This window comes from Artemia sp. Qi Xiang Cuo, chromosome 15 (assembly GCF_049724085.1).
Source record: "Artemia sp. Qi Xiang Cuo chromosome 15, ASM4972408v1, whole genome shotgun sequence".
NCBI lineage: Eukaryota > Metazoa > Arthropoda > Branchiopoda > Anostraca > Artemiidae > Artemia > Artemia sp. Qi Xiang Cuo.
The window spans coordinates 21453880-21475634 of NC_142808.1; the positions used below are offsets into that span (position 1 = coordinate 21453880).

Below are 21755 nucleotides of genomic sequence, written 5' to 3' on the forward strand. Positions count from 1 at the left end.
AAAACTATTCTTAAAAATAGAAAAAATCCTTTACACAAATCCAAAATAGTTTTAGCAGAATTAAAAATAGCTTCTGCAAAATATGAAATACTTGTCACAAAGCACGAAAATTCTAACAACACAGAAAGTACTTCTTACAGAATACGAGAAGTTCAAACAAATTCCAAAAATAGTTCTTAAAAAAAACAAAAATCATTATTACGAAATACAAAAATATTTTAGAAAAATCAAAAATAGTACTAACAGAATAAAAAAAATAGTTGTTGCAAAACTTGAAATACTTGTTACAAAACAAAAATATTTCTTAAAACATCAAAAATAGTTCTTACAGAATATAAAAAGTTCAAACAAAATCAAAATTGTTCTTACGAAACATAAATAATTCTTAAAAAATGTAAAAAGTTATAAGAAATCCAAAATATTTCTTACAAAACAAAAATTATTATTAGTAAATAAAAAAATACTTTACACAAATCCACATTAGTTCTAACAGAATAAAAAAAATACTTGGTGCAATATAGCAAATACTTGCTTCAAGACACTAAATTTCTAACAACATCCCAAATAGTTATTATAGCATACAAAAAAATTCAAACATATTCAAAAAATAATTCTTACAAACCAGAAACAATTCTTGCAATATACAAAAAGTTGTAAGAAAATCAAAAATAGTTCTTAAACAACAAAAACTATTCTTAAAAATAGAAAAAATCCTTTACACAAATCCAAAATAGTTCTAACAGATTTAAGAATATCTTCTGCAAAATATGAAATACATTTCACAAAGCACTAAAATTCTAAAAACACCGAAAGTATTTCTTACAGGATACAAAAAGTTCAAAGAAAATCCGAAAATAGTTCTTAAAAAACAAAAATTATTCTCACGAAATACAAAAATATTTTAGACAAATCCAAAATAGTACTAACAGAATAAAAAATAGTTGTTGCAAAATTCGAAATACTTGTTACAAAACAAAATGATTTGTATGCCTTTCCTTGGCACCTTTCCAAACAAGCGGGGACTCCCCACTGGTTCCTACACATTGCAAAAAGTGAGCAGTACGAAAACTCCACGTTTTCAACCAGACTGGTTTTTCGGGACCACGCGGGAGATAACTGAAACGTCCAAATCGCATTATGAAATTTTTTTAAGCTACATTTCCCCCCGGGTCCGGGCCCCCCCGAACCCGGCACAAAATGAACCTTAAAAAAATGAAATAAAGCTATGTCGACTTTACATATCTCTCCCGATTGGTCCCTAAAAACCAGTCTGGTTGAAAACGTGGAGTTTTCGTACTGCTCACTTTTTGCAATGTGTAGGAACCAGTGAGGAGTCCCCGCTCGTTTGGAAAGGTGCCAAGGAAAGGCATACAAATCTTTTGTTTTGTAACAAGTATTTCGAATTTTGCAACAACTATTTTTTATTCTGTTAGTAATATTTTGGATTTGTCTATAATATTTTTGTATTTCGTAAGAATAATTTTTGTTTTTTAAGAACTATTTTCGGATTTTGTTTGAACTTTTTGTATCCTGTAAGAAATACTTTCGGTGTTGTTAGAATTTTCGTGCTTTGTGACATGTATTTAATATTTTGCAGAAGATATTCTTAACTCTGTTAGAACTATTTTGGATTTGTGTAAAGGATTTTTTCTATTTTTAAGAATAGTTTTTGTTGTTTAAGAACTATTTTTCATTGTCTTACAACTTTTTGTATATTGCAAGAATTGTTTCTGCTTTGTAAGAATTATTTTTGGAATATGTTTGAATTTTTTGTATGTTATAATAACTATTTGGGATGTTGTTAAAAATTTAGTGTCTTGAAGCAAGTATTTGGTATTTTGCACCAAGTATTATTTTTGTTATGTTAGAACTAATTTTGATTTGTGTAAATTATTTTTGTATTTACTACGAATAATTTTTGTTTTGTAAGAACTATTTTGGATTTCTTAGAACTTTTTATATTTTTTAAGAAGTATTTGTGATTCGTAAGAACAATTTTTATTTTGTTTGAACTTTTTATAATCTGTAAGAACTATTTTTGATGTTTTAATAAATATTTTTGTTTTGTAACAAGTATTTCAAGTTTTTCAACAACTATTTTTTATTCTGTTAGTACTATTTTGGATTTGTCTAAAATATTTTTGTATTTCGTAAGAATGATTTTTGTTTTTTAAGAAATATTTTTTGGGTTTGTTTGAAATTCTCGTATTCTGTAAGAAGTAATATCGGTGTTGTTAGAATTTTAGTGCTTTGTGACAAGTATTTCATATTTTTCAGAATCTATTTTTAATTCTGTTAAAACTATTTTTGATTTGTGTAAAGGTTTTTTTCTATTTTTAAGAATAGTTTTGTTGTTTAAGAACTATTTTAAATTTTCTTACAATTTTTTTATTTTCCAATTATTGTTTCTGCTTTTTAATAATTATTTTTTGAATTTGTTTGATTTTTTTTTATGATATAATAACTATTTGGGATTTTGTTAGAAATTTAGTGTGTTGAAGCAAGTATTTGGTATTTTGCACCAAGTATTTTATATTCTGTTAGAACTAGTGTGGATTTGTGTAAAGTATTTTTGTATTTATTAAGAATAATTTTTGTTTTGTAAGAACTATTTCGTATTTCTTAAAACTTTTTGTATATTTAAGAATTATTTATGTTTTGTAAGAACTGCTTTGGATTTTGTTTGAACTTTTATATTCTGTAAGAACTATTTTTAATGATGTTAGAAATCATTTGGTTTTGTAACAAGTATTTTGTATTTTGAAATAAAAAGTTATACTTTTATTGTGAATATTTACAATTAAGATAAAAAACTCAAGTGTGAATATTTTCCCGAAAGACAAAGTTTTACTTCAATTTTAAATTTTCTCAAGGACGTGAAGAAAAGTTTAACTTCTCTTCTGAGTTTTCTCAATAAAAAAATACATTAGTTATTGATCAATGATATTAGTCAAAATAATATAAAAAGGGGCAACTGCAATTCAGATTTTTCCCCCAAAGTAATAGATTTAAAGCGGTCATCCAAATTTTTTTGTAGAAGATGTAAAAGGATTCATAGAGATCATGATTATATAACTCTTACGATCAGGATATCCCATATAATTATGTAATTTTTAAGAAAGACATCGACCCTTAAGCCTAAGAAAATAATAATACTAAATATATGAAACTTTATTTCCGAAATCCATACCACAATGTCTTTAATTTCCTTGGTGATATTAGGGGTTTCCTTCTTCTTCTCAATGTCATTGAATAGATAACTGGCATATCCATTCTCTATAATAACCTCTTATGTTGTCTCTTAAATAACCACTTTTTCTCGTCTCTTAGATCATCTTTATCATAATATTCACTGTTATATCTAGCACTAAGCGCATTTTTCTTTGAGTTTTCATCACAGTCTTTTAAGCTGTATGTTGAGATATCTCTGTAAAGATAGCCCTCTTTACCATGTCTCTTCTTTCGATCTTCTTCCCCCTTTTCTTTCACATTTAATCTTTTTTTATGCGATCTTACTTGCAATTTGTATAAATTTATCTCCATATCATGTATGATTCTTCTCCTCATTTCCTCCAGATTCTTCTCATCTATCACTATGTCCACACTGTCTAAGCATGCTGTAGTAGAATCATTAGAATGCTCAAAATCATGATAATGTCCTTTAAAAATTGAACAGTCACAAAAAAATGATATTTCTAACTCAATATGATCACCCAAAAGGTCAGGCATCTCATGATGAGTGGCAGATTGCGTTGGCATTAACGGCTTGGAAGGGGGGTGATGAGGTATGGATGGGTTATGCATCGTCGACTATGTTAGTGATGCGGCATTATCATTCCTTGCCCTTTTCATTGGGTCTGTCAAATCGAGGATTTCCTAGAAAAGAAGAAACAATTTAGTATAAAATAATGACTCCCTGCTACAGAAGAAAAGAAATTAGTGAAAGTATGATTGTTTATGAAAGCTTAAAATGTTATTCTATTTTTCTGATCGGATTTAGAGATGTAAAAATAAAAAGTTTGTTATTGTATGAATCTTCCTCCTCCTCCTTAAAAAAGAAAAAAAATTTAGTAAGTAAATAATAACCCCTCTTTTAGAGATAAAGTGACCTCTAAAGTTGATTATGTTATTTGTAGTGCCTTAGAAATGTTTGGGTAAAATTTCCCACTGAAAATTTCACACCTGGAAACCTACTTCACCAAGTAAAAATTAACCACCGTACAAAATCCTTCTACTCTGTCACAACTGCAAAAGCCTACAATATTGATGATAAAAGCATGAAAGATTCTCTGTACTAATAGAACAGCACACTCATTTTTCAATTTAAAAATTTGAGGAGCAAATCCCTAAGACTAAAGACCTCAAATTTATTTTAATCCTTAACTCTAGTTTCCGGAAAAAAAAAATCTGTAAAGTTTCCCCCGGAAAATTTACCCTTTGGAAACCCCCCTCCTCATGGGCCAGTTATACCCGGACAAAAAACTGAGCCTCTGTCAAAAATTCCCAATTAACCAATTTTTGGGATCAAAGCTTGAAAGATTCTCTTTACTAATAGAACATAACACTCATTTTTCGATTAAAAATTTTGAGTATAAAATCCCTAAGAATAAATAAATAAAATTTAATTTAAAATTTATCCCACTTTTCCGGAAAAAAAAAATAAGTCAATAGTGCACCTGATCCTTTCAAATAGGTACAACAAACTACGCATGGAAAATGAAACCCCGTACAAAATACTCCGAATCTCTCAAAACTGCAAAATTCCACATTTTTGATGATAAAATCTGGAAAGATTCTCTTTACTAATATAACAGCACACTCATTTTTCAATTTAAAAATTTAAGGAGCAAATCACTAAGACAAAATAACTAAAATTTAATTTAATTTAAAAGTTATATCAAGTTTCCTAAAAAATAAATTTGGAAACCATCCTCAACCTGTAAAATTAATTACCGTACAAAATCCTTCTACTCTGTCAAAACTACAAAATTCCACATTTTTGATGATAAAAGATTGAATTATTCACTTTACTAAAATAACAGCACAATCATTTTTCAATTTAAAAATTTGAGGAGAAAATCACTAAGACAAAAGACCTAAAATTTAATTTAAAAGTTAGCTCACGTTTCCGGAAAAAAAAAATTGGAAACCCTCCTCCTCATGTACAATTAATTCCCGTACAAAATCCTTCTACTCTGTCAAAACTACAAAAGTCCACATTTTTGATGATAAAAGATTGAAAGATTATCTTTAATAATATAACACCACACTCATTTTTCAATTTAAAAATTTGAGGAGCAAATCCCTAAGACAAAAGACCTAAAATTTAATTTAAAAGTTAACGCACGTTTTCGGAAAAAAAAAACTGGAAAAAGGTCCCCCTGGAAACCGCACCCCTGGAAACCCCCCTTTTTTACAGAAGAAAAAATTAGTCTGCACAAAGAATTGCCCCCTCCCTCCCCCTTACTTTCCATGCGACGAAATAGTTTGTTTTTTAACATCGTAAAACTCTCTTAATCAAGGAATACAATTGAAAATAGTATATCTTTCGTCTAATTAGACTAGAATGCAATTTCTCTCTTTGTCAAAACCCGTGTTGCTAGTCCATAAACAAGTGGGATTAATCTATGCGGTAACAGGTGCGTGCAAAATTTCATTCAACCCTGCTGCCGAGGGTAAAACACTAAGTCGACACTAATTCAGCTATTGTCAATTAAAACCTAAAGTCCCATCGAACTCTATGTATGTATGTACGCTCTCTTGGTATTATTTTGACAACGGATTTTTTCCTCCTTTTCCATTTGGTTAACAGAAAAATGCAAAAGTTTTTGGCTAAAACTGAAAAGAAAACAATTTTTAATTATCATCATAATTAGAATATTTTGGTTAACCGTTAATCTATTAAATATAGAGCAATTTTTTCAACTAAAATTAAGGAGCAACATTCGTAGTTCGAAAATGCTTGTTAATCTAATTTCAGGGCCTTGTTTTTCAGGCGAGTCGTTATTAATTAATTTGGGTGTAACACATTATCGTAAAAAGCTAGGTATTGATAAGGGGGTAGCTCCGCAGATCCGGAATGATTTATGTTAGTATCAGGCTTTAATATTGCTCTTTACTAACATTTGAAAAAACTTTTTATTAGATTTCAGATAGTTTTTCAGATAATGCCGTGAAATGGCCCCCGCGTCCATGAAAAATACTCCCCCGAAAAATACCTCCCTGGTGAGTCCCCTCCCCCCTTTGAAAGTCCCCACCCCGGAAATTCCCCTTAAAAAATTCTATTTTCACTTAAAATTTCCCCATGAAAATTTCAGGCGCACAATTAGGCCTGGGATATTCTCCTAAGCCTACTTTCACTTGAGAAAGGTTTGTTTTTTATATTAGTACGTGATTGTTTTTCAAATCATTGGCGAAATCCCCTCCACTGAAAATTGTTCCTGGAAATCTCCCCCTCCCAACAGAAATATTCTCCCCTGAAAAATTCCCCCGCGGCGAATTTCTTCTGCAGAACCTACCCCCGCTCCCCCCGAAAAACCCCCCCCAGACGCGGCCAACCCTGCTGAAGCTTTCCCCCGTCCACGTCAGCGGGGAGCTCTCCACGGGTAAAAGTGAGTCGCCAAAGAGAAAGTTCGACAAATCCTGGAAAGTACAATGAAATAATGCTAACAATGGACAAATTTCATACCTTACATTCTTAACCGTCGCAATACCTTTACGCTAATACCTCTTCGCAAAAAATTCGCAAATCTCGTAAACTAAAGAAGTAATTACATCACTGTTGTTAGCTCTATCATTAATCTCCAATAATGTAAATGCACCCCCTCATTTTTTTCCTCTACTAATATCCTTGCAAATAAAAACTATTCTCTTTGAATTCAATTCTCTTACTAATATGTAATGTAAAGAAAACTAAAAAGATACAGCGGTTTTTCCGACACGGATGTAACCTAAAAAAAAAAACTTGTTTATAATGAAATAGAAATTAAGTTAATTTTGCCAGAAAAAAATTGAAGCAGAACAGATTATAACCAACCTGTTTGGTACGAGCACGTACGCAAAGTATATACCTTCAAGCAAATTCCTTATGATATTTCAAATTACTATACCTTCTATAGAAATGATACCTCTTTGCTAATGACCCTGGTAACCCCAATTCGTTTAAAATATACACACATACCCATGCCTAAGGCGTAGGTTTCCTTGTCCCCTTTCAACGAATTGTACGGTTACTACTCACAAGCCCTTCCAATTTCCAATCGAATGAGCCCTTTTGGAAGTTTCTACAACATTACTATATATAAAAACTTTCTTTGTCCCGAAGGCATAACTTACAACCCTTTGTCCGAGGGCTCTGAGGGGGTTATCATCCTCAAAGACCTAATTTCTAAAACTTTTAACTACGTTGAACAAAATAGTTATCTCAAAACTATGATTGGATGTGTTCGGATAAATGGTGGGCGTGAGAGGGGGGTTAGTTGCCCTCAAATCACTTTCGACTATTATAAAGGGCACTAGCCCTTTGAATTTGCAATCGAATGAGCCCTTTTTTCAATTTTCTACGACAAAGATTTCAATGAAAATATTATATGCCTCAAGGGCATAACTTATAACCCTTGCCCTAAAGACTGTGGGGGATTGACCTGCTCAAAGGTATAATTTCCAGAATTTTCAACTACGTTGAACAAAATGGCTATCTCAAAATTTTAATTGGACGTGTCTTGGGAAATGGCGGGCGTGGAAGGGATGTTAGTTTCTTTCCAACCACTTTCGACTATTAAGAGGGCACTAGCTTTCAATTTCCAATCGAATGAGCCCTTTTTGAAGTTTCTACAACAACGCTTTCTATAAAAACCTTATATGCCCCCAGGACATAACTTACAACCCCTGCTCTAAGGGCTGTGGGGTGTTATCAAACTCAAAGACTTAGTTTACACAACTTTCAAATACGTTGAACAAAATAACCATCTCAAAATTTTGATTGGATGTGTTTGGGGAAAAGGTGGGCGTGAGAGGAGGGTCAGTTCCCCTCCAATCACTTTCGACTATTAAAAAGGGCACTAGCCCTTTGAATTTCCAATTGAATGAGCCCTTTTTGAAGTTTCTACGACAGCGCATTCTATGAAAAAACCTTATATACCCCCAGGGCGTAACGCACAACCCTTTCCCTGAGGGCAGTGGGGGAGTGTCCTCCTCAGAAACACAATTGGTATCTTGGAATCAACTACGCTGAACAATGTGACTACCTCAAAATTTTGATTGGATGTGTTTCGGGAAATGGTGGGCATGGAAGGGGTGTAAGTTGCCTTCCGATCACTTTCGACTATTAAAAAGGGCACCAGCCACTCGAATTTCCAATTGAATGAGTCCTTTTCGAAGTTTCTATGACAAATTCTTCGATACGAAGTGCCCTGGTGTAAAGGAAAAAAAAATAGTAAATAATACGTTGTGCCAACATCGTTATTATATGCCCCCAGGGCATAACGTAAAACCCGTGCCCTGAGGGTTGTGGGGGAGTGTCCTCTTCAGAAATTTATTTTCTATCTGAAAATGAAATAAGTTGATCAAAATCGCTATCTCAAAATTTTGATTGGATGTGTTTTGGGAAATAGTGGGCGTGGAAGGGGTGTTAGTTGTCTTCCAATTACTTTCAACTATTAAAAAGGGTACTAGCCGTTCCAATTTCCAATCGAATGAGCCCTTTTCCAAATATCTACGACAACTCCTTCGATAGGAAGTGCCCTGGTATGGGAAAGAAAATACATAATACATTGTGCCAACATCGTTCCTTACTTAGGCAGCGCGATTGCGCTACCTATGATTTACGATCATTCCAAACAAGTGCTTAAAGTTATCCGCAGAAAATTCATCTTGAAAATATTTTGAACATCTTTCACAGCCTATCAAAGAACCATCAACCCTGAAAACCCTCATATACCCATTGATTTTACTTTAATTTTATCTAAAACCCTTAAAGCACCTTAAGCTAGTGGTGTGACCTTAACCAATGTTAATTAATTAATCATTTAACCTAGGAAACTTTTGCCTTCTCACTGATCACCGCGTTTTTCATTTCCTTTTGTGTGCTTTTTGTGACAAAGTCAATGAAAATCACCATACTTTTAATTTTTTTTAAATCCATGCATACACACTTAAACATAAAAGCTAAATAGCATTCACAAAAGCTTAGACTTAATACTATAAGCCCTTTTTAGTTATTTCAGATAGGTCCTCAAAACAACCTGGATGCATATAGTGTCTTTTCATTTAGATTAACATTGGGATTAGCTTTAATTAAAATTAAATTTAACATTGGTTTAACTTTTTATTTAGAGAAATGTGTTTGGGGAAATGGTGGGCATCAGAGGGGCGTTAGGTGCTCTCCAATTACTTTTAACTATTAAAAAAGGCACTAGCCCTTTCAATTTCCAATCGAATGAGCCCTCTTTGAAGTTTCTACGACAACGCTTTCAATAAAAACCTTATAAGCCCCAGAGCATAATTTACAACCCTTGCCCTGAGGACTGTGAGGGGGTTGTCATCCACAAAAACATAATTTCTGGACCTTTCAACTACGCTGAACAAAATGGTTATCTCAAAATTTTGATTGGAGGTATTTGGAGAAATGGTGGGAGAGAGTAGGGAGGCACTTGCTCTTCAATCATTATTGACTATTAAAAAGGGCACTAGCAGTTTCAATTTCCAATCGAATGATTCCTTTTTGAATTTTCTACGATAACGCTATCTATAAAAAAAACTTATATGTTCCCAGGACATAACTTACAACCCTTGCCCTGAGGGCTGTATGGAGAGTGTCATCCTCAAAAACATAAGTTCAAGACTTTTTAGCTACGTCCAACAAAATTGCTATCTCAAAATTTTGATGGGATGCGTTTGGGGTAATGGTGGGTGTAAGAGGGGTGCTAGTTATCCTCCAAACGCTTTTGACTATTAAAAAGTGCACAAGCCCTTCTAATTTCCAATCGAATGAGCCCTTTTGGAAGTTTCTACAACATTACTATCTATAAAAACTTTCTTTGTCCCGAAGGCATAACTTACAACCCTTTGTCCGAGGGCTCTGAGGGGGTTATCATCCTCAAAGACCTAATTTCTAAAACTTTTAACTACGTTGAACAAAATAGTTATCTCAAAACTATGATTGGATGTGTTCGGATAAATGGTGGGCGTGAGAGGGGGGTTAGTTGCCCTCAAATCACTTTCGACTATTATAAAGGGCACAAGCCCTTTGAATTTGCAATCGAATGAGCCCTTTTTCAATTTTCTACGACAAAGATTTCAATGAAAATATTATATGCCTCAAGGGCATAACTTATAACCCTTGCCCTAAAGACTGCGGGGGATTGACCTGCTCAAAGGTATAATTTCCAAAATTTTCAACTACGTTGAACAAAATGGGTATCTCAAAATTTTGATTGGACGTGTCTTGGGAAATGGTGGGCGTGGAAGGGATGTTAGTTTCTTTCCAACCACTTTCGACTATTAAAAGGGCACTAGCTTTCAATTTCCAATCGAATGAGCCCTTTTTGAAGTTTCTACGACAACACTTTCTATAAAAACCTTATATGCCCCCAGGATATAACTTACAACCCCTGCCCTAAGGGCTGTGGGGTGTTATCAAACTCAAAGACTTAGTTTACACAACTTTCAAATACGTTGAACAAAATAACCATCTCAAAATTTTGATTGGATGTGTTTGGGGAAAAGGTGGGCGTGAGAGGAGGATTAGTTTCCCTCCAATCACTTTCGACTATTAAACAGGGCACTAGCCCTCTGAATTTCCAATCGAATGATTCTTTTTTGAAGTTTCTAGGTCAACGCTTTCTATAAAAAACATTATATACCCTCAGGGCATAACTTACAACCCTTGCCCCGAGGGCTGTGGGGGAGTGTCCTCCTCAAAAACATAATTTCTATCTGGGAATCAACTACGCTGAACAATGTGGCTATCTCAAAATTTTGATGGGATGTGTTTCGAGAAACGATGGGGGTAGAAGGGGTGTTAGCTGACTTCCAATCACTTTTGACTAGTAAAAAGGGCACAAGCCACTCCAATATCCAATTGAATAAGCCCTTTTCAAAGTTTCTACGACAATTTATTCGATACGAAGTGACCTGGCCTAAAGGAAAAAAAAATAATAAATAATACATAGTGCCAATATCGTTCTTATATGCCCCCAGGGCATAACGTAAAACCCGTGCCCTGAGGGTTGTGGGGGAGTGTCCTCCTCAAAAATTTATTTTCTATCTGAAAATCAAATAAGTTGATCAAAATTGCTATCTCAAAATTTTGATTGGATGTGTTTTGGGAAATACTGGGCGTGGAAGGGGTGTTAATTGTCTTCCAATTACTTTCAACTATTAAAAAGGGTACTAGCCGTTCCAATTTCCAATCGAATGAGCCCTTTTCCAAATTTCTACGACAACTCCTTCGATAGGAAGTGCCCTGGTATGGGAAAGAAAATACATAATACATTGTGCCAACATCGTTCCTTACTTAGGCAGCGCGATTGCGCTACCTATGATTTACGATCATTCCAAACAAGTGCTTAAAGTTATCAGCAGAAAATATTTTGAATGTCTTTCACAGCCTATCAAAGAACCATCAACCCTGAAAACCCTCATATACCCATTGATTTTACTTTAATTTTATCTAAAACCCTTAAAGCACCTTAAGCTAGTGGTGTGACCTTAACCAATGTTAATTAATTAATCATTTAACCTAGGAAACTTTTGCCTTCTCACTGATCATTGCGTTTTTCATTTCTTTTTGTGTGCTTTTTGTGACAAAGTCAATGAAAATCACCATACTTTTAATTTTTTTTAAATCCATGCATACACACTTAAACATAAAAGCTAAATAGCATTCACAAAAGCTTAGACTTAATACTATAAGCCCTTTTTAGTTATTTCAGATATGTCCTCAAAACAACCTGGATGCATATAGTGACTTTTCATTTAGTTTAACATTGGGATTAGCTTTAATTAAAATTAAATTTAACATTGGTTTAACTTTTTATTTAGAGACATTTCATTATGCCATTTTGATAGCCGTGACGCGCTTAGAGCGTTTTGATTTCGTTCGATATCCTCCTGTAAATCCCCTGGCAATTTAAACTTCATACTCTTAATTGTTCCTTAGATACTGCAGATTCGCCTTTTTGACAGCCTGGATGCACGTAATGTTTTTTATTTAGTTCAACAACCCACTCGGCATTCCCTGAAAGTTTCAAGTTAACGTCCTTATCCCCTCCTGAGATATTGCATGTACATCCTTTCCTCAACCTGGATACCAGTTGTGTTTTTAATTTAGCGCAACATCTTTCTCAAATTTCTCTGAACGTCGTTGACGTTGTTTCTTTGCCGTCAAATCTATTTGAGCAAAAGAGTGACGAAATGAAGCAACGGAAAAAAAAGGGAAGTAAATAATTTGAGCAAATTAAGGGGGGATAGTAAATAAAGTGAAGTACTTTTATGCATGATATAATTAAATATTTTAGAAGTTTAAAAGCTGTTTTCAAAATTTTATAGTATTTCCTTGTCAACACCCTCAACTGCACCCTGATACCTTTCTCGGGAAAAATTTTAAAAATTTTGCACTGTAAGTGCAGTTATTGTGGCTTAAGGCGCACGATTTCCTTAAGCCTCTCCCAAAAATAGATATACAGACCATCCTTGCAATAGTTGGTGGGGACCTATGTAACAGTGCATAACATTTAGGAACGCTATACGAGTTAGTAAAACCATAACAGTCCGTAACATTCGTATATACGGTATGTATAATCTCCCTAAATTTTTAACTGCATATTTGTTTAGGGACAAATGCAGCACCACCTTGTGACCTCTGGAACTGGAAGGTTATGCATATAGCTTATCAATAGTTTTAAGTCGACTTGCTATTTCAGGATTTTAGCTCGATAGTCTTTACCTAGTAGGGACAAGAATTCTGTTTGCGGCACAAAAAGGTAAAAATATACTTCAGCAAGATTAGAAACTTTACAAAACTGTATACGGAATTTCATCCCTGTTCAAACAAAAAGCTTGAATCCGCTGAGCGAAGTAACAGAAATTTGAACTTTTCCCCCGCATAAATCTTTCGTTGCTTAAAAACGGCACTGAAACTTTTAATTTTCTTTCGAACGTGCGATCTCCAACATAATAGGACAGTTAATTGGATATAATCATCCATGGGGAAATGCATTATCAGACATATTTCTAAAAAAAGGGGGGAAATCGTGTCTTTGCATACAGGAAATTTAAATCTTCAGGGAGGGTTTCATGGACATTCTGAATTTCATATTGCAATTTTCATCATGACCTCTTAAATCATACCCTGTCTTTTAAAATCATGTAGATGTCTTAGGCTCTTTACTTTTTATTGTTAGCTTTTATTGGTAATAAAAGTATTGGTAACGAATTTGGTATTGGTAACAAATCTCAAATATTTCGAATCACAATAGAAAGCAAATTCTTTAGATACATGTATTGTTCTAAAGCTTCATTCTTTAATAGTTTCATTTTAAATTGGTACGGGCCATTCTTAACTTAGAGTCTTTACCATGAACTGTTAGATAAACTCCGGAACGGAAATCAAACCATATTGGTTGTAAATTAGTGCTAGATATCGTCAAATATTGTTTGATCATCGATCAAACAATATATAAATATTGTTTGATCAGTCAAATGAGCACCTTAAATTGTCCTTAGAAAACTCCTTTGGAAAATATCTTTCACAGCCTATCCAAGAATCATCAACTCTGAAAACAGTCATAGATTCATTCATTTTACTAAAATTTTATCGATGATAATCAAATCACGTGTGTGACCTTAACCTAGAAAAATTTTGCCTTTCCACTTGCCACTGTATTTTCAATTTCTCTTTGCTATGTTTTCAGAGACAAAGCCAATGAATATATTTAATTTAGAATTTTGAAATTACACAAACACTTTGAAAGTGAGGCCCTCGGGAATATTGTACTTATATCAAATAGCTCAGCTACCCAAGTAAATTGTTGCTCTCAATCCCACCACTTCTTCGTCGCTCTCTTTCCCTTTCTCCCTCTCCCCAACCCTATCTATATCTTCCCTCTTAATGAAGTTGGGTAATTTTTCAACCCACAAACGTTCCCTGTTTCTTTTCTCTCCTCCGAAGAAGTAAACATGTCTTAAAATCCAGTGAAATGCGCATGGAAGAAAAAGCAATAATTATGGAACATAAGAATGATGGAAAAGAGCTAGGAAAGTGGAATTAATTGCAGAAACATCAAAGGTAAGACTGTTCCAATATCTTAATATATGGTGTTGTTTACATTTATTAAGAACAATAGGGATTCTAGCATTTGGTCAAGATTAATCGTCATTTTCTGACAAAAGATTAATTAAGTCAGAGCCACAAATGATAATGATGTCCTAGATGAAGACAGAGCATTAACAACACCAGTGAGACGCCCAATCACTAATTGGGAGGGCATGGACAGAGTTGTCACTTTTGTCACCAGGGCCGGATTTAAAGCTTTGACACTTCTAGACCCCAGCGTTTTTGCTGCTCCATTTTGGCGAGATTTTTGGGTAAATCCCCAAAAATTTGGAGAGAGAGGAAGCACTGAACAGAAGCACTGATGAGCCAAAAGTAATGAAAGAGAGAAGTGATACAGAACTCTCAACTGGCATTCTTGGGAAAGATCTGACAGTTTATAAGTAACCACGAAATTACTGTTTTGTTTTAAAGTCACTTTTCTGTGAATAGGCAGCGCGGCGGCGGAGTGCACTTAGCACTTTGACGACAAATCACATCAGTCCGGTTTTGTTAAGAAAAAAATACTCTGAGATAGTTTATTGTGTCCCCTGGTATTGAGGGCCCCCTAAGCCCGGGCCGAGTGGGCCTATTGGTAAATTCTGGCCTCGTTGTCACCTATAGTAGTTTTTGATTAGTATTAGAGATTTTTTACCGTAATGAAACTTATTTCTATGGTGATTTCTAGGATTTTTGTACAACCAATTTCGGCTGCATATTTTGTTTTTTCTTGAATTTGGCCTTAACTGCAATTAAAATGAAGTTCACGTGGGAAAATCAGACGTCATTTATCAAACACGAGTATTGCTGATCTGCTAGAGAATATACCCTGGTCATTACAAAGATGGAATTCTCTTTGCAACTTTTAGTCCAACAAGAGCTTAAAACTATTCTTAGACAGCTCCTCTGGAAAACATTTAAAAAAGCTTCTTCAGCCCTTTTTAAGAGCTCAAAATTTAAAACCCTACCTGACCACAACCACGATCATGGCTTCCAATATTGTATATCAGGTCGTAGATTTATTATCCTATTTTTTCAATCTTTTTTCAACTGCGAAAAAAAAAAAAAAAAAAAAAAAAAAAAAAAAAAAAAAAAAAAAACTGCTCCTAAGCTATTCCACTTTTTTGCAATTTTCACAACATCTATCATCTGTCCTAATAAAATTAAAACAGACAAAAATTATTCTGCATAAAAGGGGGGTCTGCTCCCTTCTTAACCACCAGCTCTTTATGTGAAACCTTGACTTTTTGTCAAACTTTGTATAGAATCTGAAATATTTTTAAACCCCTATAAAACTTTTCGTGGTTTAGTGACTGCCGCTTCCTGAACCCTACGCTCTTTACACTAAAGTTTAATATTTTTTATAGCCTAAGATTGTGTTTGAGCTGCCGTTAAAGGGAAATTGAGACAAAAAATAAAACTTTAGCGTAAATAGATGGGAGTTCAGAAGGGGGTAGTCACTAAACCACTAAAAGTTTTGTGGTGGTTTAAGAATATTACTTTTTCCATACCATCGGCAAATGTATTCGAGCTGTAGTTCTTAAAGAACTGAGACAAGAAGTCAAACTTTAACATAACGTGCAGACCCCCCTTATATGGAAGAATTTCTGTTCGTTTTAAGGTTTAATATCGCTCCTTACTTGTTTTTTTGACAAGTTAAAAAATATTGCTTAATATCTGGTCGTTTTCAAATCATGTCCAGGCCTATTCAAGATATAGAGGCAGTTGCTACACCTATAATCCCAACACTGCGTGTTGTTGACTTGCATAGGTCAATACTTTTAAATTGATTAGAAGTATCCTAGATTGGTAGCATACAAATTTCATGAGGATTAACACAGTTTCTCTTCCAATTCTTTTATTTTATATAGTAATGAGTGACTAAAGCGATCGAAAGCATTTGCAAAAATGAGTGTCAGAAGATTAGCCAGGGGGAATTAAATCATAGGATAATTTCGCAAATAAAAAAAAATATAGGTGTGATTGTGTTCCCCTCTTTTTCTTAAATTTTTTAAACCAGGGGCTTCTTTTAAGTTATAATCAAGCTATATTTGAAATCAGAACAGAGACAGAAAATTTCTTAAACATTTCAAAGTGTCTTAAATATCAAACAGTTCGTGGTAACGAACTGTAAGTAAGGAGCAACCCGGCTCAATGGTAACCGAAACTCTAGAAAAAGGGATTTTGGTACAAATAGGTACATCAAAAGAATCAGATTTTAATGCTGATTTCAAATATGTAAGTTTCATCAAGTTTACTTTTACCCATCAAAGTTACGCGCCTGGGAAAATTTGGCTGATTCTCGAAAAAAGGGTGAAAGTCTAAAAGACCCCCTAAAAGTTATAGAAACTTAATGAAAATCCCACCATCATATTCAGCATATCAGAGAACCCTACTGTAGAGGTTTCAATCACCTATCTACAATAAAAGTTGAATTTTGCATTTTTTGCCAGAAGAAAGATCACGGATGCGTGTTTATTTTTTTTTTTTTTTTTTTTTTTTTTTTTTTTCCAGGGGTGATCGTATCGACCCAGGGATCCTAGAATATCGTGGGAGGGCTCATTGGAAATTAAATTAAAAGTTCTAGTGCTCTTTTTGAGTGACAAAAAATGGAGGGTAACTAGGCCCCCTCCCAAGCTAATTTTTTTCCCAAAGTCACCCGATCAAAATTTTGAGATAGAAATTTTGTTCAGCAGGGTCGAAAATATGATAACCATGTCTTTTAGGATGACTTAATCCCCCAAAGTCCCCGGGGGGAGGGCTGAAAGTTTTGAACTTTACCCAATGTTAACATATAGTATTGGTTAATGGGAAGTATATAGACGTTTTCAGGGGGGATTTTTTCTGGTAGGTGGCAGGGGTGGGTCGTGGGTTATGTGGGAGGATCTTTCCATGAGGAAGTTTTCATTGGGGGAAGGGACATTGCTATGAAGGGGGTGCCGGATTTCCCAGCATTATTTAAAAAACGATCAGAAATTAAATTGAAAAAAAACAAGTTTTTCAACTGAAAGTAAGGAGCAACATCAAAAATTAAAACGAACAGTAACTATTACGTATGTGATTGGGTTCGCCCCCTAGTCAATACATCGCTCTTTAAGCCAAAGATTTTTTAGGAATTTCATAAGAGCTGTTTATTCTAATTAACGGCCTTTGTGATTAAGGGGTAATTTTTAAAGAATTGGAACAAAATTTGAACTTTAGCGTAAAGAGCGAGATATTGACGAGGGGACGAACCCCCTAATATACGTATTAAAAATCTATGAATGTAGAAGTTCGTTACGAAAGTTAATTCGTAAGTTACGTATATTTATTACTAATAAAAACGTTCGTAAATAAAGTTAAACAATTTTCGAGAAAGACATTTAACCAAATAAAAGTAAAATTAATATGCAAATTTTGTTTTAATTATTCATGTAGGGTGAGCCAAAATCAAAACCTGCATTAATTCAAAAACGTTCAAAAAATAAATAAAAATAAAACAAGTTTTTTTAACTGAAAGCAAGGAACGACGTTAAAATTGAAAAGGAACAGAAATTAATCCGTATATGAAAGGAGCTGTCCCCTCCTCAACGCCTCGCTCTTTACGCTAAAGTTTGACGTTTCTCAAAGCTCTATTTTTTTAAAAAATAAAAAACTTTAGCGTAAAGAGCGAGGCGTTGAGGAGGGGGCAGCCCCTTTCATATACGCAATAATTTCTGTTCGTTTTAAGTTTTAACGTCACTCCTTACTTTCAGTTAAAAAACTTGTTTTTTTTTATTTAATACTTTTAAAGAACGGCAAAAGTCACACGTGAACATTCCGTCGTTTGTTTCTTCACCATTTTTACATCTGAATCATTAACCTGAGTTGAAATTAATTCCCATGTGAACAACAATGGCAATTGCTTTGTCATTTCTGTGGAGCTAACTGACTTAATAGTCTTAAGTCGATAGTCATTATCATGTCTGTATTTGTTGTTCCTGTGGAGTGATGCTGACTTGATAAATTCCAGTTGATAAGTCTAATGGTTTTCATTCTTGCTTTTAACTCTTGCTGAAACAGATATGACAGTATATGACAGATATGACAATATGACAGTCAACAGATATGTCAACAGATATGACAGTAGAGCTTCGAAAGTCATCGTTGTTGGCATATCTTTTTCTTCTTTTACATTATTTTAGATCTGTCGCCAATTCATCCTTTTTTCGTGTATTTTTGAGAGTCGATTTGATAGTGTTCTTGTTTTCCTCATAGTGCTATTTTTTGTCAGCTGCTCAGCTTCCGTATCTCCCTTTCTCTCCAAGTCTCTTCCCTTCGATCTTGTGATACCAAAATAGTATTGTTTTATATAAACCGTTAGCTGTCTGTCTATGAAAATGCAGGTGATCGTTCAGTAGTAATGTTAATTTATATCTTTCCTGACATAACTGAGAAGCCCTATAAGGAATTAACCACTATTTTTAATGAAATTCTCACATTATGTCATGACGTCATATGGATAATGATACGTAATAGTACTAAAAATGCAGTTTATGGGGAAATCGGATCTTGTTCCAACCCAATCACTTTTGGTTATTTAAAAATAGCACTGGAACTTCTAATTTTCGCTCGAATGAGCCCTTTACCAGTTTTCTAGAACTATTGATTTGAAAGGATTACCGCCGAAAAAAAAACAACAACAAACAGACAAATACACATCCCTGATCTTTCTTCTTGGGAAAAAAAACGCAAAACTCCTCATTTTATAGATAGGGGCGATAAACTTCTTTAATGAGGCTCTCTAACATGTTAAATTTTTGATGCCATTTTTATTAAAATCATACGAGTATTTGGGGATATTTCTTTTTCACTTTTTTTCGAAAATCAGGCACAGTTTCTCAGGCTCGTAGCTATCGATGGGTAACACTAAACTTAATGCCTTTTATATATTTGAAATCAGCATAAAAAACAACCTTTTTTATGAATTAATTGTAGCAAATATACAATTTTTTTAGATTTTTGATTAATATTGGTCTGTGTCGCTCCGAACTTAGGGTTTGTTGCGACAAACTGTTTGAGTAGCCAGATATGCACTTGATCAATTTTTCCCGTTACCTAACATTAACTTTTCATTTTCATTTATACCCAGTCTCAGTGACTTGGCATAAGATTAACTCTTAATTCCCCTCCCCAAAAAACATTTCACTAACATAGTATTCTAGAACACTCAGATCCTCTGCATATGCTGAGTCTAGAAGAGTCTTACGTTCTCTTTTTTGTGTTCCTTAAAACAGTCTTATTAATGGTTCTAGGCGTTTATCCCCGGAAAAAAACCCGTGCGAAAATATCCTCTGTGGAAAATACCCCCTCCCCCGCGGAAAATGCCCCTCTCAGAAAACACCCCTCCTCCCACATGTAACAAAACCTGCGGAAAATACCCCCTCCCCTAGAAAATATTCCCCCGACAAATACCTTCCCGTGGAAAATACCCCCCCCCCCGCGGGAAGTATCACCTGGGTAGAAACAAATTTTGAAATATAAAAAAAAATGTTAAACTGATATCTACTCCTTTATGATTTCTGGGAATATTTCTGGTCTACGCTGTTATTGTGAAAGTAAAGAGTAACATTAAACCCAAAAATGAGCAAAATTTATTCCGTAGAGGAGAAGGGCTGCCCTTTCCTTATCCACGCCTCCACCTGATGGTCGCAGAAACTTCGGAGGGTGCTCAGTAAATCAGAAATTAGATCAGAATTAGATTAGAGTATTTTCCAGGGAAGGTATTCCCCTAGGAAGGATTTTCCATAAAGGGTATTGTCCGCCGGGATATATTTTCCGCAGGGTATTTTCCGCTGGTGGTATTTTCCGGGGGGGGGGGTATTTTCTGGTGTAGTACTTTCCATGGGGGGGGGGGTATTTTACGTGAGGGGCATATTTTCTGGGGGTAGTTTTGCGAGGGAGGGGGGGAGGATCCACGGGGGATATTTTATGGGGGTGGATAAACGCCGGCCATCCTTGTTAACATTGTTATTAAATTTTTCTGTTGTTAACTTTGCTTTAGATAGCGCTACTATTACTATTGCTGACAACAACTCGCCGCAGCACCAAGCCACCTGAGACCAACGCAGCTATGCAAGCTCCTCCTCCACTCCAATCTATGCAAAGCCTCCCTCTTTACACCCTCCAGGTAGATCTTATATAGCAAAAAAAAAACAGCCTAAATTTACTTTTATAACGATAAAATACTCTTCAGGCAAATTAACGTTTACTTCAAAATTATCATTTGTACTTCGAGTACAAAAATACGAACAGTAAATTTTATATTTACTATTTATTAGCATCATCACTTAAAGCAAGTTTCATAAATTTTGTTGAAAGAGGTTGAAATGTTCTTTACACAATGTTCATAACACAAAATATCATTTCGAGCAGTTTTTTTTGCGATTGAAGAGGCTATACACAACGTCATCTATTTTCAAAAGACCATACCCACCATGGTCGTAAAATTTTCTGTTTTCGACCCTTTTTTGCAATTATTTAAATACCTTAATTGACTAGGAAAAAGGACCCTAGACCTTTCAATTTTCGATCACGAGAGACACTACTCAAGTTCTTACTATATCATTCATACAAAATAGCCGGGAAAAATAGAATCGTGGTTGGAGCGGTAGCTGCAACCTTGTAAAGAACCAACCGTGGCCCATAGTAGCAAAAACAAAAACGCATTAAAAAAACTGGCTAGTGAAAAACATTTCCTTATTTAGAATAAAAAAAATTCATTCAAGAATGGTAAGAATTGTCTCAACTAGTCTTAACATTAAAAAATTATTTCGAAAACAAATTAATAACAAATTTCAATAAATAGCGTAAAACCCCTAAGAAATGGTGTTGGACCGAAACAAAAAGTACACAATTGGAAGTTGCCATGGCCGTAAAACTCATATTGGAAACACAACTTTTCACATAAAAACCACGAAACCACAAGGAAAACGACTTTTCACATGAGCAGCGATAATGTGTTCTCTTTTTTCTTTTTTTCCTCCAATTCTAGTGGGGCACTGGAAAACCAAAGAGAGCTGTTTAAGGGCTCAATTTCTATATCCACGTGCTCTTGTAATTAACAATCAAATATCTTCGAAAATAACGCAATATGAAAATACATCCAAAATGCAGTTTTTTTTTGTAAAAAGTGATTCTATTTTAATTTTTTTTTTAGTTTTTTGATTAAAAAAGGCACTAAAACTTTTAATTTACATTAGAATGGGCCATATCGCGACATTCTAGGACCACTGGGTTGGTACGATCACCCCTGGGGAAAACAATAATCACGCATCCGTGATCTTTTCTTCTGGCAAAAAATACCGAATTCCACATTTTTGCAGATAGGAGCTTGAAACCTCTACAATAAGGTTCTCTAATACGCTGAATCTGAAGATATGATTTTCATTAAGACTCGGTGACTTTTTGAGGGTATATCCTGCTT

At 34.4% G+C, this 21755-nt stretch overlaps 1 protein-coding gene across 1 annotated transcript in view; it reads right to left on the bottom strand.

The window, feature by feature from the left end:
* The window catches only part of LOC148943445 (uncharacterized), a 518252-nt gene that overhangs the window by 333065 nt on the left and 163432 nt on the right, over positions 1-21755 (bottom strand). The window lies entirely within an intron of this gene.